Source organism: Pseudonaja textilis, chromosome 9 (genome assembly GCF_049901715.1).
Source record: "Pseudonaja textilis isolate UNSWEBS1 chromosome 9, rPseTex1.2, whole genome shotgun sequence".
Taxonomy (NCBI): Eukaryota; Metazoa; Chordata; class Lepidosauria; order Squamata; family Elapidae; genus Pseudonaja; species Pseudonaja textilis.
In genome coordinates, this window is record NC_141998.1 from 9,275,270 (window position 1) to 9,292,835 (window position 17,566).

Genomic DNA, 17,566 nt, shown 5'->3' on the forward strand with positions numbered 1-17,566 from the left:
TAATGAGCTTTGTGACAACCACATGGCTATTGTGTCTGGGAATGAATTCTATGTGAAGCTGTGATGCCCCAGGAAAGAAATGAGATTCCAGATGTGTTTAAAGAAGGTAAGTATTGAGTTGATGGACACACCAATGAAAATGATGCAATATAACTTACGATGATGGAAAATGTGTTGTAGTAAGTCAACCCAACATAATCCATAATCTCTAACCCTTGCTGATAGAAATTCTTCTAAATTGATGTTGCAAATATCTTCCAAGCTTGAGATTATCTGTGTGCAACTGTAGAGAGTTAAAAAAAATAATTACCAAATTTCTAGATAAGACAGGTGATTTCTCTGCATTTTTTCAAGGGAAAAAAAGAAATGGAATACAATTTCAAAGGAAAAATGAAAATCAGTTTGAACAGCTATTGATAAAGCCCTATACAAAGACCTCTTTCTTGAAGTGTTCCCTTGAAATTTTAATGTAGATCAGGGAAAATAGGAGAGTACAGACTACTGGAGAAAAGATCACATAACGAGCAGATCATTCACACTTATCTCTTTTTTTTCTCCTTCCATTCAATCGCATCTGGTTCTCCACAACTTTCTGGATCAGTCCCTGCAGAGGGTTTTTTGGGCAGAAATTGTCATTGTCATTCACAGAATTGCAAAAACAGCAGTGGTTAACTACCTGGTAATGGAAACAATAAACATAGTTTGCATTTTGCACCCATTGTTTCTGTAACTCGGTCCATCTACTTTGCTAGTCATCCTCTTCTCTTTCCTTCTACCTCCCCAATATTATTGACCTACTAGAGAGTTGGGTCCTTGTATAATATGTTCAAATATCATCATTTGAGCCTGGCCATTTCTGCCTTGAATAAGAATGCTGAGTTGATTTGTTCAAATATGCATTTCTTGGTCTTTTTTTTTTTTTTTTGGCTGACTGTGGTATTCTCAAGAATCTTCTCCACATTGAAGTGTGTTGGTGGAGACAGAAATCCTCAGTAATGCACATTAAATAGCAATCCCAATGATGAGATCAAGGAAACAGAAGACGTGCAGCACCTACAGCTGACGGGTTTGCAAATGTTCAATGAACTAGTTTACAGCTGGTGATTAAGCATTGTTTGCCTTATTCTCATCTCAATACTAAAATATAGATACACTTACAAAGACAATCCAGATGTGCAAAGAACAGAAAACAAGCTTACTCTGAGAGCCATTTCATGATTTTAAAGAGTGGAGGCTGTTCCAAAAATTCCTGATTATGTATCTCTGTAGTACTGTTTAAACATTATCTAAACCAGCATCTGTACTTGAAAAGAAGCAATTAACATGGGTCTAGGATAGGAACATGAAGAGAATGTTAATAACAAAATAAGCAGCACAGAAGGAGTCTAAAAATGCAGACACCCTGAAAGTTCACCTTAAACAAACACTCCCCCCAAAAGAAATCATTTCTTATATTTTACTAGACTTCTAGAAAAGAGAGAGATATGCTCTAAATAATATTTTTCAGAGCAAACAGTATTTTTTGTTTTCTTAAACTATTTTGGGAAAAAAATGGAATTAACTTCCTCCAGGCTGACAGGAAAAATGACATCTGCAAAGCCTGATAAATTTGTTTCATGAAATTAAACATATTCTTGACCTTTGCCTGGAATTGTCTCTTCTGTTCCTCTTTTACATTATGTGAAAGATTGTTCTGTAATGCTGAGAACTGAAAAACTCTTTAAAACACTATTTAATTTATAACAATCAAGCAATTGGCTTATAGTTTTGCAACAATTTGTTCAATTGTTTGTCAACTATTCTTGAGGAAGCAGTCGGGGGTGTATAAACATTTGTATAAACCAAAGCATCACTTTTGACATTGTTACATAAAACATGTGTGGCAATGTTTGGATCATAATCATCTTATCATAAAAATAGAATATATCAGAAGAGTTTCAAGCATCTGTGAAGCACTAGCAGTGAAGGGTATCAGTGTTTATTCCATTGTCAAAAAGTGTTAGGGGTTGCTAAGGATTGCTCTAGTTACTATTCAATTGCCCTCAAGCCTTAGCCATGAAAGCCAACTGGGTGGCTTTGGGCCAGTCACTTTCTCTCTCAGCCCAACAGGGTTGTTATTGTTGTGGGGAACATAGAAGTGAGAAGGTGTGTTATGTTCTCTACCTTGAATTATTTTTAAAAACAATAAATGTGGGATACAAATAAAAGAAACTAAATGAATAAATTATCTGATGTTCAAGCTGGCTTCAGAAGGGATCTTGTACTCATGACCACATTGCAAATCCACACTGGCTAATGGAAAAATCTCAAGAACATTTACATCTGCTTTATTGGCTACAAGAAAATCTTTGATTGCATCAATCATGACAAGCTATGGAGAGTCCTGGAAGACCTGGGGATACCAACACATGGGGCCAAGTTAATGGAGTTACTATATACAAATCAGGAAACCACTGTAAGGATACTAAATAGAGACAGTAATTGGTTCAAGATAGAGGAAGGAATGTGGCAAGGTTGCATTCTTTCACCTTTCTTATTCAACTTGTATGCAGAAGTGATCCTAAGGAAGCTGGAATTTGAGAGATCAAAAATTGGAGTATCCAGCCAGGCATCTCTCAAACCTAGTGATAGTCAGCAAGGGAATTAAACAATGTTGTGTTCTGGCTCCATTACTCTCTAATTATTATACCAACACAATAGCTAGTAACCTTAAAAATGGAGATTTTTTTAAAAAAACTACAACCCAAAAATGGATAGCAGACCTGTATCTATACTCCTTTATGCTGACAATGCAATTCCATTATCACAAATGCCAACAGAAATTAGAAGGGTTATGGGAGCCTTGGACCAATTCTGTGAGGAACATTCATTATAAATCAATTATGGAAAAAACACCAAAGCTATTTTGCAAGTGGTTTAAAAAATTGTCTTGAACTTTTGAAGGACATAAATAAAAATAGAACAGGTCCCCAGTTACAAATTCTTGAGATCTGTGCTGCACCATTCTGGAAAATGTCACATTCGCTGGTTAGGTTGCTTCAAATGCCCAGAGGAGTTCAGCTGCAATTCTTTCTTTCTTCTTCTCCAGAGGTGCCCAATATATGCCATCTGTCCTTAACCTTCCTAAAGCCAAGACATTATCCCAGCTGTTAAATGGAGCCCAATTAAACCCAGAAATCAATTAGCAGAATTTGGAAAGGATATAATCAAAATCCTTAAGAAATCCATTCCAGCATCCAAAATATGTGCCTAATACTGCTTTGTGGTTGCAAACAAGACTTAGAAAAATCAAAACAGGAACATGGCTATGCACATTTAAACATTGGTTAAAGGTTTACTTTCAAGCTCAAGATCTGACATTAAGCGATAAGCATGATTCTTTCTGGAAATTCCAAACTGAAAAAAAGAAGATATAAATTGGGTTTTCCATGGGACAAGATCAAATAATAGCAGTGCTTAAAGAAAGGATCCTTGATATAAAATTACAGTCAAAATACAGTAAATGCTCGCCTAGGGTACAATTGGGAGGCAGTTTAAGCCAACATTGTACCTAGATCAACACAAATAATAATTTTTGAGAAATAGTTACATTAGTACAATTTAATATTATACTGTCAGCAGAGCTGAAGGGAAAGTTTTGCAAAATTCATATGCAAAAAGACTACACTCTACTAATAATGGTAATATTGAAACAAGAATTTATATTGCAATTTCTATAGAGACACGTGCAAAGAGCTCCTAGCACATTTTCTAATTTCATTTCTGGGATGGACTGAAGAATTTTAAATGCAATTCTTTCTATTAAAGATCCCTGGGTAACTCTAGCCATTGCATAATTATCTTTTTTCAGATTATAAAATATATATTGCTGACACTAAAATAGTGCAAGTATGATTACAGATCTTTTATCTTATGCATTTTATTTTCTTCTGCATGTTCTATCTTCTAGCCCTAATTTGTAATTTTTGTTTAGACTGGGTCATTGATCTGTAATAAATAATTTTATTTAATTAAAATTGAATAGATGGATGAAGACGTCTATTTTTAAACTTGGGCATCATATAATGCACACAAACCTTAAGGCAGTACTATCACGGCAAGAGTTTTGATAGACAACAGCCCTAATCCCTTAATTTATCTCCCTATTGGCTTTTAAATAAATGAAGGACAAACTGCAGTAAATTAATTAGACCTGGACACTAATGACTTCAAAATTCTCCACCAAATTGGTAGGCAGAGCAATCAAGTGGACAATTTAGTCAGAGACAGGTGATGTTTTTTAATGATCTTTTTCAAGAATTCTTCCTTGGTGGTGATAGTAATAGGAGTAGGAGGCAACTTCCCGGAGAAATTCCCTTGTGATGCAACTGAAAGCAGAAAATTTGGAGATAATGGGAGACACAATTTCTCAATAAAAGACAGAATATATTCACTTCCTGAAAATGGTGAACTCATCCAAAGCTCTTGGCTAGCTTTTACTGTTATCTTCCTGTCCTCAAACAATGCAATGACTTTAATCCATGACTTTGTCATATGGAAAACTGAGACATACAGAATACAAAATAACAGAGTTGAAGGGACCTTGGAGGCTGTGGCCCATTTGGAATTTCTGTGCCTCAGGGAAGCCTCTGGGGAGGGTGTTTTTGCTCCCAAAAGACTTCCCTGGGGCCCAGGAAGGGGGAAAAAATAGAGCCTGGAGGGGGAAAGCAGCACCCCCATGCTTCATTTTGATACCTTCTGTGCCTCAGGGAAGCCTCATGGGGGCAATTTTGCTCCCAGGAAGCTTTCTTGGGGCCCAGGAAGGCAAAAATGGAGAGTGGGGGGGCTGTGCCCCTCCCTCCACTTTTGCCTTCCTGGGCCTCAGGGAAGCCTCCTGGACAAAGCAGTAAGTAAGTGAGGGGAATCCTGGCACAGCTGATAGTAGGAACAGCTGATTGTCAGGAGGGGAAAAAAGGAAATACCTTAAGGAGTAACTGGGTGGGCAAGCGTCAGGTGGACAGGGTGAGCAAGCATCGGGGTGGGTGGGCCAAGTGACCGGTGACCAGGCTGGGGGCATCGCCATCTAGAAGTTACTAGGTGGTTCGGCGACCCATGGCAAATCCTTGAATACCAACACTGGTTGGATACCACCACTGGCTAAATTCCACCACTGGTTGGTGCATGCACACGTAGCCTGACTTGCACAAGTGGTGTATGTGTGTGTCTGTGTCTGTGTCTGTGTGCATGACTTGCATGAGCAGCGGATGGTTCCCCTCTCCCCCCTTGCTGGGCTGCCAAGCTGAAAGGTTGGGAACCACTGTTCTAGTCCAACCCTGCCTGCTCAAACAAGAAACGCTAGTCTATTCTGGACAAATGGTTGTCCAAATCTCTTCTTAAAACCTCCAGTAATGGAGCACACCCACAACTGCAGGAAAGACATTCCACTGATTAATTGTTCTCACTGACAGGAAAGTTCTCCTTAATTCTAGGTTGGATCTCTCTTTGATAAGCTTCCATGGAAGGTAATCAGACATCAGCCCGATTATTCCAGCTTCACTCTAAGCCCTAAGAAGAATAGCAAGTGACTAATGAAGTTCTCCTCCCAAACACTGCCTCATTAGCAGCATGTCCTCATTTGAGAGGCCAGATTTACCATAAACAATTGCATCCCTTCTGTGCTGTCCTTAGCAGCTATCCGGCAATGGCACTATAGGAATTTACCCCCTGCTACTCAGCAAAGCATTAGGACTGGATGGTTGAGATTGTTAACTAAACGTACAATGGGAGCTGTCCTTCTTAAGGTAATTCACAGCCTTTAAAAGAGAACATGGACGGGGAGCCCAAAAGAGACTTAATATTCCTGAAATATTTATCAACAGTTTAAAAATAAATGCCAGTATTACTACATCAGTGTTCCTATGTAGATTCTATGCATGGCATCATAGCAGATTTGCAAATACAAGGAAGGTAATGAATAGCCCTATCGTGTGTAAGGCAAGTGAACATTTGTCTGGTTCTCTGTTGATGGAGAGATAATTAGCATGTATGTAGCCCAAGAGCCTTCCTATGTTCAAAAACAAATAAAATCAAATTCTGTCAATCCTGCTGTAGGTTTAAATGTCTTCCCATTCTACCACCTGGAGATTTTAAATTCATTGCTTTTACACCTAAGGAAGACATTACTCAGATGTGTCCCCAAGAATGATCTAATCATGAATGAAATCTGAGATCATTGGGAATCTGGCAAGAATACCACATCTTAAGTGGCACCTCTTCAAGTATTAGAATGGATGCAGAGGCAAGAATCCATCAGGAGTTTAGAAGAGTTGGTGGTTGGTTGGTTGGTTGGTTTTGGCTTTTGTGTATCGTTGTTCAAGGGCTGTGACAAGTGGATGTTATCAAGATTTCCAGATTTTGGGGATAGGTAGATGAGAGGCATTTCCCTCAAGATCTGATCTGATAATCTTACTAAATTCTAATTTGAAAAATTAAATTAAAAGGAGTCTTTGTATGTACCGAAGAATTGAATTGATTGGAAGACATTCATCTTGATTCATCAACTTGATTCAACAGAATTGATTCATTTGAAACATAGCTAAATCCCAGCTTCATATAGATCTGTTATTTGCATTATAATGGTGTGGGTAGAGATTTGTTCCTCAAGCTGTGGGCTAGTTTCCAAATGTTTTGTTACCAAGCTATAACAGTGCATTAAGACAAAACAAAGATTCATACCAGTTTTTTTTTAATTTTCTTTCTGGAAAAAATGAAGGAAACCCACCCCATTTTTTAAACTTGCTATTAATGGCATGATTTTTAAGAAATGAAAAAATGGCATTTAAGAACCTCATGGAGTGTACATTCCTGACTTAGACAACACAAAATATCTGTGGAGATTCTCAGTCATTCAGGTCATGGTTGTCCCAAAGATGCTTTTTCAAAAGCAGCTGTACTTTGTTTTTTCTTTGGACATTTTGCTTCTTATCCAAGAAGCTTCTTCAGTTCTGAAAAACCTTCAGGACAGCATAAGATAGTCTTCAACAGACCTAGTTCAATACACCTTTATTCCCTCTTCATATTCCACTCTTGCAGTAGTCCTTAATTCAGTGATAGCCTACATGTTTTATAGGAAAAATGTGTTAGGTTCAATCTGAAATAGTTAAGTAGGTTTACACCAGTCTTTCATCATCGTGGTTCAAACAACATTAAATAAATGATTTTTTTTTTACATAATGAGCTTTAAGCAAGTCAACCACCTTGAGCTCATTGTAAAAAAAAAAAATGGTCCATTTTGTTATTTTATGGTTCAGGATACTGAAAGTTTGGTTAATTGAATAAATCACATTAGCCTTAGATAAATATGTTGTGCAAATGCAGCAAATACAGTTGTTTGGGCATGGTTTAGCCTGCCAATGGAACCTAGTCGTTATCATTTATAATCTATGATAAATGGGTTAGCCTGGAAATTTGGTTAGTGATCATAATAAATAACCAAAATTGTTTCCAAAGGGCACAACGAGAAATTGTCTGGAAAACAAAATTACAAATGACAACCTTAAATCAGCCACAGGTTCACTTCGATTAATGTATCTGGCAAACATTTCTATTTCAGATGAGCAAAACTTGCATAACTTATGGCTAAATGATGCCTTTCAAAGGTAAATGGAAAAACTATTTCCCCCCATAAAGCAAGTTAACAACCCCACAGTTTGCCTTACTTCTCAATGAAATAATTAAATAGGATTATATAAACATATTTTGTGTTCCATTTAAGGCACTACCATAAAAAAACAGAGAGTGCCAAACTGAGATCGAATTTCAAATGTTTCATTTGTTTTCCAAAACCAGAAAACAATATTTCTGGACAGTAATTATCACAAGAAACTATCCCCTTCATATTGCTGGTGTTTTTAAGCAGTAAGGTTTTTCTAAAGAAAATAAGACCTAGATACTAGTATCAGTTATGGTTTTCAACTCTTACAACACCTACTGTGTTTCAACAGAAACTTCCAATGTTATTTAGTTAGTTGCCTACCATTTCCTCCCTCATTACATCCCTTTTTGCTCCAGAGTCTTCTTTTACCTTCCTCCCCAAGAATGCCCCTCACTTTGCTAATCCAATGCATTCACTGTTAATTGCTCACCTGCACCTGGTTTAATACTGATCAGCAACTTATGCTGTTCTTCCTACTATTCTGAAGACAACAGCAAACCGGAACCACAGACTGCAATCTGCCCACTGATTTCTACATTTGCATACTCTGAACGTACTATAGCTCAGTTAGGGAATGATGCTCTATAATCATTATGTGGATGCATTTTACATTTAATATATAGTTTCATGTTACTTTAGTTTGAATACATATACATACACTCTACCTGGGAATTCATAGTATAAGATGGTTTCAAATTATTTTAATATAGTTGATGCTAGTCCAAAAAACCCAAAGCTACAAATCAGTTTAACATGACCATGTTAAACTCAAACTGTGTTGGAAGAACCAAATCTTTATTTCCAACTGAAAGATGAGCAAAAAAGAAAACAACCAAGTCTCTGGAAATTTTAGCTTAGCTGCCCAAGAGATTGAAGTTGCATTGTTTTCTATTTTCTGCCAAAATGAAAAGCATAGCCAAATCTGTATATAATCCCACATGTACCACTAAAAGGCTTTGGAAAATGAGAAAACATTCCTTGGTCCTCTAAAATTAGAGTTCTGATGAACATGCTTGGGAAGGTTATTTCACAACTGGATACCACTGAGGGTGTTCACTAGAGGACAGAAATGCTTTGTAAACCTTTCATTACGCCATATGGATCTCACCATGCCATAAATAACAGAAGTTAGATCATGCTGGGAGCAAACTATTGATGAGATTCTATCTAAAGACTTCCAGCTTTACTGTACAGTTTGAACATAGACAACAGAATATTAAGCAGAAGACTCAACATGAATTTAAAATATCTCCTTAGAATTGTTAACATTTGACTATGTACATACTATGGAGCTTGGATTTTTACTGTCTATTCCAGTGGTGGGATTCAAATTTTTTAACTGCCAGTTCTGTGGGCGTGGCTTGGTGGGCATAGCAGGGGAAGGATATTGTAAAATCTCCAGTTAGAGATGGTATTTGCCAGTTCTGCAAACTACTCAAAATCTCCACTACTGGTTCTCCAGAATTGGTCAGAACCTGCTGAATACCACCTCTGGTCTATCCATAATGGATGCAAAATAATATCCACATATCCTCCCCATGACTAACATGGAGAAGATATGTGGATATTAAAGTACAATGGATGCTAATCAACTAGAACCATGTTTCTTCAAAAGGGTATCTGCCTTCAATCTGCAAATTATTAAATGCTACATCCATTTTCCAAACGTATATCATTATGATTCTAGCACCAGTAAAAGTGAGTAGGAAACAAAGACAGAGATTCTATTGTTCAAGAGCACATTTGGCAGAATAAAAATCTTAGATTCTGAGATTTCTTCTTCATTCATTTACTGCTCTTTAGTCTCATGGAAAATCTCAAAATAGTTTAAAATTAGATGATATGCAATAAAATGATGAACAAACATAATAAGAAAATATCATTTGGTATCCCCCAGGACAACTAGTAATACAAATAATTTGAAAAATGTCCAGGCAAAAAGGAGGGTTTGATAGTTGTTGACAGAAGCACTCTCTGAATTTAATGGGATGATCATTTCATTTTGCATTAGGATCAGATAACAGCTGAAAAGAAAAATACTCCCCTCAATTCCTAGGAAGAAGTTGTCATTCAAAGCATTTAATAGCAAGCTAAGTGACAACCACTAGGCTGAAACCATATAAAAAGTCTTAAATTAAAAGAGTTCTCATTAACTTCCTTACTAGAAAGGTAGACTAGTTGAGCTACCATCTCTTCTACCAGAAAATAATATTAAGGAGGTCCAGTTCGATAGTCAAGCATGGCTAGTATTTCTGAGAATACCAGTATACAGTCCTTAAAGAAATTATGCATTTCTATGGTTCTGTTTAGGAGCTTCAATTTATTTTTGTTGGTTTCACCAAAGTCATAGCAAATATGACATACAAATTGATTTAATGTAGATAAGAAGTTGTAGTGATCATGGAGACTGTAGCTGAAAAATTGCAATTATGGAGCAGTCAAGTACTTGAGTCATGTATGGGTTGGAGCATGGATGAAGTATGTTCTTCTTTAAAGTAGATATATGCAGGAGAATTTTCAAAAGTTCAGCAAGACAACAGGCTGAAAACTACACTTGGGAAAATAAGCTAATGGATCTAAATTTAAGCAAGCATCCTCTAACAAGGATTCCCTGTCTTATGTCAACACGGTGTAACACTTGATAACAATGGAACATTGGCCTTTTAAAATTCACCACAAAAATGTTTTTCCTCCTACAATGTATCATGCTCAATGTTCAGTAAAGATACCATCCCACACAGAATCTGAAAAGTGAGAAATAGAAGGGCTGGTAAATTGTATTCTTTAACCCCACAGATATTGAACACCTATTTCAAATATACAGTATATTTACAGAGAGGGAGAGAGGGAAAGAGAGATGAAGAAGAAGAAGAAGAAGAAGAAGAAGAAGAAGAAGAAGAAGAAGAAGAAGAAGAAGAAGAAGAAGAAGAAGAAGAAGAAGAAGAAGAAGAAGAGAAGAAGAGGAGGAGGAGGAGGAGGAGGAGAGGAGGAGGAGGAGGAGGGAGGAGGAGGAGGAGGAGGAGGAGGAGGAGGAGGAGGAGGAGGAGGAGGAGGAGACAGGCAGATAGAAATATTGTAGAAAAGACAGAGGCAGAGAAAGACAGATACATAGTTCAACATAAGGATATTTGATTTGTTTTTGTTTTTTGTTGCTACCAGGTGAAATCTGAAACACCTTTACTAATAAATGCATCTATTTAGTGGGACTCTCTTTTTCCTGATTAAAGATATCCAGCCAGCTTTCATGGCTTTTTCAGTGCTCAATATCTTCCTTTTTCAATTAATGTTCTGCCCCATGACTTCTCAGAATGCTTGATAATTTCTTTAGTTAAGTTTATTCTTGTAATTGATGTACTGCCAGCATGCTTTCATGCTTTTTTCACTCTAAAAGTTTCACTGGATGTTCATACTAAAATAGTTCAATAAGAGGAATTTCCCACTGGGATTTTACAGAAGCATGGGAGAAGGCTGCAGATTAATGGAGGTAGTAGAAGGATGCAAGACTTAGCATAGACATATGCATTCTTTGCAACCCTATAATTGAATATAAGTTGATATTGGCAATCTGTACCATATAGTATTAATCTAGACTACTTTTACACAATGTATTCAAAATGGATAAACACACACATACAAACATATGTATACATACACATACACATCTCTCTCTCACACACACATATCTATAACACACACACACACACACATACTCTCTCTCTCTCTCTCTCTCTCTCACACACACACACATGTACACACACAATCAGGACTATGGACAATCTCAATTCTTTTCAGTCAACTATTAATCTGTCTGGTTCAAATGTATCTGAACTGACATTAAATGGTAAAAGCACAATTGATTTTCAATCAATTATTAGAAATATTTGATTTCACTCTTTATATCTTCCAATAGCAGCATAGCTGGGCTCATAATAGCACTAGCAATTAGACTTATATACTATCCCATGGTGCTTTGCATCATTCTCTGAGTGATTTACAAATGTCAGCATATTGCCCCCAACAATCTGGGTCTTCATTTTACTAACTTCAAAAGGATGGAAGGGTGAGTCAGCTTGGAGCCCCAAACTCCTGGTTGTAGGCAGAGTTAGCCTGCAATACTGCATTCAAACTACTGTACCACCAACAGGCTCCTAATGTCCAGAGCACAGCATTTCATAGAATTGTATTGTCAACTGTATTCAATTGTACATGGTTGGCTGGACAACTGCATAACTGGATAGAAGCATTCCTGTTAAAAAGACAACAAATGGTCAAAATTGGGAGTGTCCTGTCAAATTCTGTACCTATCAATAGTGGTGTCCCTCAAGGCAATGTTTTAGGACCAACTCTCTTCATACTCTACATAAATGACCTCTGTGATCAGATTAAGAGTAACTGCGTTCTCTTCGCTGATGATGTAAAGCTGTTCAATACCACAGACAATACTGCTACCCTTCAAAAAGATCTTGACTATATATCAGAATGGTCAAACAAATTGCAACTTCAAATCTCAACAAATAAATGCTCTGTCTTACATATTGGCAAAAAAAATCAGAAAATAAAATACAGGCTGAATAGTCAAGACCTTGTTGATTGTCCAAGCTCTTTAAAGGACCTTGGAATACTAAGTTCTAATGATCTAAGTCCTAGAGTCCACTGTAACTACATAGCCAAAAAGGCATTAAGAATTGTTAACCTAATCCTACATAGCTTTTTCTCTGCTTTTTCTCTACTAACTAGAGCATACAAAACATTTGCTAGACCAATACTCAAATACAGCTCATCAGTCTGGAACCCACATTATGTATCTGATATTAGCACAGTTGAGAAAGTCCAGAAATATTTCACAAGAAGAGTTCTCCACTCCTCTACTCGTTGTAGCCACCAGACTTGAAATTCTAGACCTAGAAAATCTTGAATTATGCCATCTTCAGACTGATCTAAGTATGGTATATAAAATCATACATTGCAATGACTTACCTATCAATGAATACTTCAACTTCAACCATAACAACACAAGAGCACACAACAGATACAAACTCAAGGTTAACTGTACCAAATTTGATTGCAGGAAATACAACTTTAGCAACAATGGTCAATGTCTGGAATACTCTACCTGACTCTGTGGTTTCTTCCCCAAACCCCAAAAACTTTAACCTTAGACTGTCTAGTATTGACCTCACCCCTTTCCTAAGAGGTCTGTAGGGGGCGTGCATAAGTGCACCAGTGTGCCTACCATCCCTTTCCTATTGTTTCTTTTATTTTTCTTATATGTACCCATTTCATGTATTCATAACTATGTATATACTTATACCTATTATCTTGTAAGCGATTGACAAATCAAAATAAATAAATAAATAAATATATCACAAATAATCAAAAATTACATTATGTCCATATATTGCTGCTATTGCAATTCAATATTAAAATGTTGAAACTGTTAATAAGCTCTCTTTAATGTAGAAATGTAGGAGTACCTATTATAAACTCTTCTAACCCATACTTTTTATAAGCACATTATCATTCACCCTTAAAACATCAAGAAAAAATATATATAAGAAAAGCCAATAAACAGAATGAAACAAGTAGAGATAAGCTAGGCACAAGAATGAAATGAATTAGATATTACAGCACTCAAGTGCTAATAAAATCTTAGGCATACAAAAAGCATCCCTGAATTAGAAACTGGACAAATTTATTAGGAAGACAGCCCAACCTACCATGTCTTGCCTGGAAATACACCCTGTTTCTGTTCTGGATTGTTAAGAGAAATTGTTAGCTCTTCCAAAAATCAAGATGAAGGTCATTAGATGCCTGAGTGAAGGAACTTCTCAAAGTTAAGATTTACAAATAATGAAATCAATTCAGTCAAGGGCATAAAGAACTGTGTAAGAAAAATAATAACAAAATGTATCTTTAATACTGTCTAAACGAAACTGGAGAATTTTATAACTTGACCTTTCAAAATCTTGCCTCACAACCAGCTGCACAATGTCCTCAGAGGCTTCCTCACAAACACACCTCTTACTTCTCAGTAGGCTTTTTACTTCTAAGGAGACCATGGCTGTTGCTAACCCTTTGACCAAGTAGTGGGGCAGATCTTTATTTTGTAGTAAGCAACAGTTATTCATTTTCAGAGGGCTTATTATTACATTATGTATTAAATTTGCATTCATTATTTATAGACAAATAGTTAATGCATCAAGTACCTATTTGGAAAATTGTCCACAGAGAACTCTATAATGAAAGATTCCTACTCTTTCTGCTCTCCAGATTGCACCCAAAAGTAACTGGTCAATAAATAAAAAGCTTGAAACAGTAATAAAACAGTAATAAATAATCTAACGTAAACCATGTATATGACCACAGTGCCTTGAAAGCCAAAATGCCATCTAGCAATAGCTACTATATTGTATTAAAGATTGGTTTTTAAATGATACCTGTTTGGAACATGACATGCTGTATATGCAGCGTGTCAGAATTAAACTATTTCTTTAAAAAAAATTGTAACAGATATAAACAATTGGGTATTCACTGGAAGATATTTGGTCATACAGTTCACTGCTATTCATAAAGTAGTACCTTGTCAGGTTTTTATTCCTTAATATAGTCTTAAAGCAGCACTACCTTTGCTTCCAAATTTATAAAGAAGCATGCCCTAATAATTAACACAAGAAAACCCATTTTTGTTGATTTGCCAATAAAGCTGAAGATATGGAACCTAACATTCTGTATTTCCAATCTATTTGAATTTAACACAAAGTTTCCATTTTCTTTTTCGAGATAAGTGAACGCACTCCAGTTTGGGGGTGGGGATTAATGCTGCAAAGTTGATTGTCATGAGCTCAGAATTGTTACCAATAGGAGCACTCCAAGAGGACTGGATAAAAAGTACTCTTCCCTTATTCTTCCATATGCCTTGAGACCAGATCAGGAGAAATTCTAAATGCATATATCCACAGATAGCCATCTGTGCTTTCTTTCTCCTGACATCTGTTCAGTAGGACATTGGAAGGTGTCAGTGCCCTATCACCAGTTCCTGATCACAACTGAACATATGTTTCTTCCCAAAATATAAACTGAAAGCATTTTTGGTAATGTTATTTTTAATGTATTAATTACTGTACAACTTTATCTGCATTTGCTTACTGAGAGCCATTCTGAGTGATTTTGGGAAGAAAATAACTCTAAATCTAACAAAGAAAAAAATTAAGAATCTAATTTGACTAGACACTGTCCAATGGAAGTCATTTCCTAATCCAGATGCTGTCAATCATCAGTAGGAGGAAACCCAATAAAACCATTTGACCTTAATATGAACTCCAGCTCTTTGAATGGCTGCCTTATTTGCCAGGGTTGCTTCTACCATCATTTTACATGTTTTTAACAAGGGTATGCTCCTGCTACCCCACCTGTGTGTTATTTTACAACACATAATATTATCCGACATCACAAAAACTACTTGATGCAAAATCAAGTAGTACTTCCTGCATACTACTTCCTGTTTAAAATGTGGCCAGAATGAATGCTGACCAATTGAAATGGAACAAACAGCATGTCCACCCCATCCTAATCTGCTACATGTTCATTTTCTGTGCCCTCTGCAGTTAACTCTAGCATGGCATGCAAGGACAGGTGTACACAAGCCCAAAAAACACAGTGAAATACAATCAAGTCCAATAATTTATTTGCTTAGACTAGTGGACAGAACCTGGTCAAACTAAAGCTATAAACTTATACTAGGATCTAATCTGACTGTGCAGTCTCTTCACCTGGGCCTTTCTCTGGGAAACCCTGTTGTAAAAACTCCCCCTAATGCTTCTCTAGGTGCACATTCCATCACATGATTTAAAAATGACACAAATAAAGAAGGCCAGAACAAGCCAATTTTCAAAGGTTCTGATCTACATAGAGCAAATAATCAGTCTGCTTTGGAAAAAAAAATAGATTAAGGTTTATCTATTCTTTAGAAAGCTTGATAATTTGATGTTTAGCCACAATTCCAGTTCATCTTCTCTACCCCAAAAAACTGAATTTATTGACAAGAAAGAGGTATAAGTAGCCTGTAATTCAAAAGTATTATTAGGACTAGTAAATATGAGTTGCAAAAATTCAGATGACCACTAAATGATAAAAAAGAATCAACATTTTATATGTCTCCTTATTCAGTGGATGCCCAAATTTTTGTAGTCTAGGTATGAACAATCTAAGAAATGAAAAAAAAAATAAACCTCAGAGATGAAACTCTTGTTCTGTCCAATTTTGACATCCACATAAGGTAATTCATTTTAGATTTCATGGTGAATTGAATTGAACTAAAACAGCATGTGGGACTAGAGCCAAAGAGAATACTTATTAACTTTCTGGCATCTTTGTCTGTTACTATCTTACAAGAGATCTATTTTAAGCTCTTGCATTTTAGTTCAGTTGCATGCAATGAGACTGAGGGCTGCATGAAATACATCATTGGCAAAAGGCTGCATACGGTAATTTATGACAAAACATTATAAGAATACCCATGGAAAGATGCTTCATAATAAAGCATACTGCTTCACTGTTTAATTCTATCTTGGCTGCACATAGCTATGCTTCTCCCATACAACACAACAGCTTAGTGAGATGCATGAAACTAAAGTGTGGTGCCTTAAATGAGAATAGCCAATATATACTAGTAGAAAGGCGCTGACTTTGGTGGTCAGAATGTTTTTATTTGACAGAAGTTAAACATAACAGATATCGAGCTATACAATCAGATACAAAACTTATGAAATCTCTGGTCTTCTTTATTCCCAAGCTGAATCTTGAATATGCCATGTCTATATTTATACATATGAACATCTGAGGTATTAAAAATCAAAACAAGTTAGAAATTAAGATACTGAGGGAGCAGTATAATCTAATAACATAATTACAGTATAACATAATAAGAGAGGGAACACATAGTTCTTGTTATTGTCAAACCACTTGGGGATTATGCACTCTTGCTTATGTGCTACATATACTCATAAAGAGATTTCAGTATTATCTTCTGCCTATCCCAGTTTAAAAAAAAATGGAGTTGCCTTGGAGACAGAATTGAGATGAAACACCTTCATCTCTGTAGGGACATTGTACCATATATATAAACACACAGTTGTTGGTCACATAGCTCTTACTTTGAAGTTTATCAAGATGTTGCTTGGTTAATCAGTCTGCCCTTTGGTTTCACTTTTTTTAAGTACTTAAAGCTAAGGTACAGGAAGAAATGACCTCTTTTTTTTTTAATTCCATGGCAGGGTGACATACATAATAAATTAATGTATTTAGCTGAAATCTATGCAGATCACTTGCCTGACTCTCAGTGGAAAAACCCACTTAACACTTCATGTTACCAGATATAGGAAGAAAACTTATTATAGTTTAAACAAGCTTTTTTTCCCTGTCAAGCCTAAACATTTTTAAGTTAGGTTGAGATAGCATATGGACAAATTTGATGAAGGAACTACAGTTGAGTCCAGTCTTTCATGTATCATAGGAAGAAGGTACAGTAAACTAGATAAAGGAATGCATCTGGAGAATGTGTTCAAAGTTGAGAGTAGATAAAATCCACCACATTTCTGTGCACTTTGAGGGCAATTGAAAGCATATTGATGTACTGTAGGTCAGTATAAATTTGTTCCACTATTAATAGAGGTGTTAATAAGGAATAAGAGTTTTGAAAATAAATGCAAACCTCTTCTGTTTTCAATTCCTTTTTAACATGCAGTGCTTTTGTGCATTCTGTCCCTTCATTTATATAGCTTTCTCCATAAATTTTCCGGGGGGAGTGGGAATACAGGGGATTAACATGCAATTTTCCTTGGTAGCTGTGAAACATGTATATGTAAATACTTTTGA

General features: G+C 36.2%; 1 protein-coding gene across 2 annotated transcripts in view; it reads right to left on the reverse strand.

The window, feature by feature from the left end:
- Positions 1-17,566, reverse strand: part of LRRTM4 (leucine rich repeat transmembrane neuronal 4) — a 401,374-nt gene that overhangs the window by 297,314 nt on the left and 86,494 nt on the right. The gene's annotated exons all lie outside the window — the stretch shown is intronic.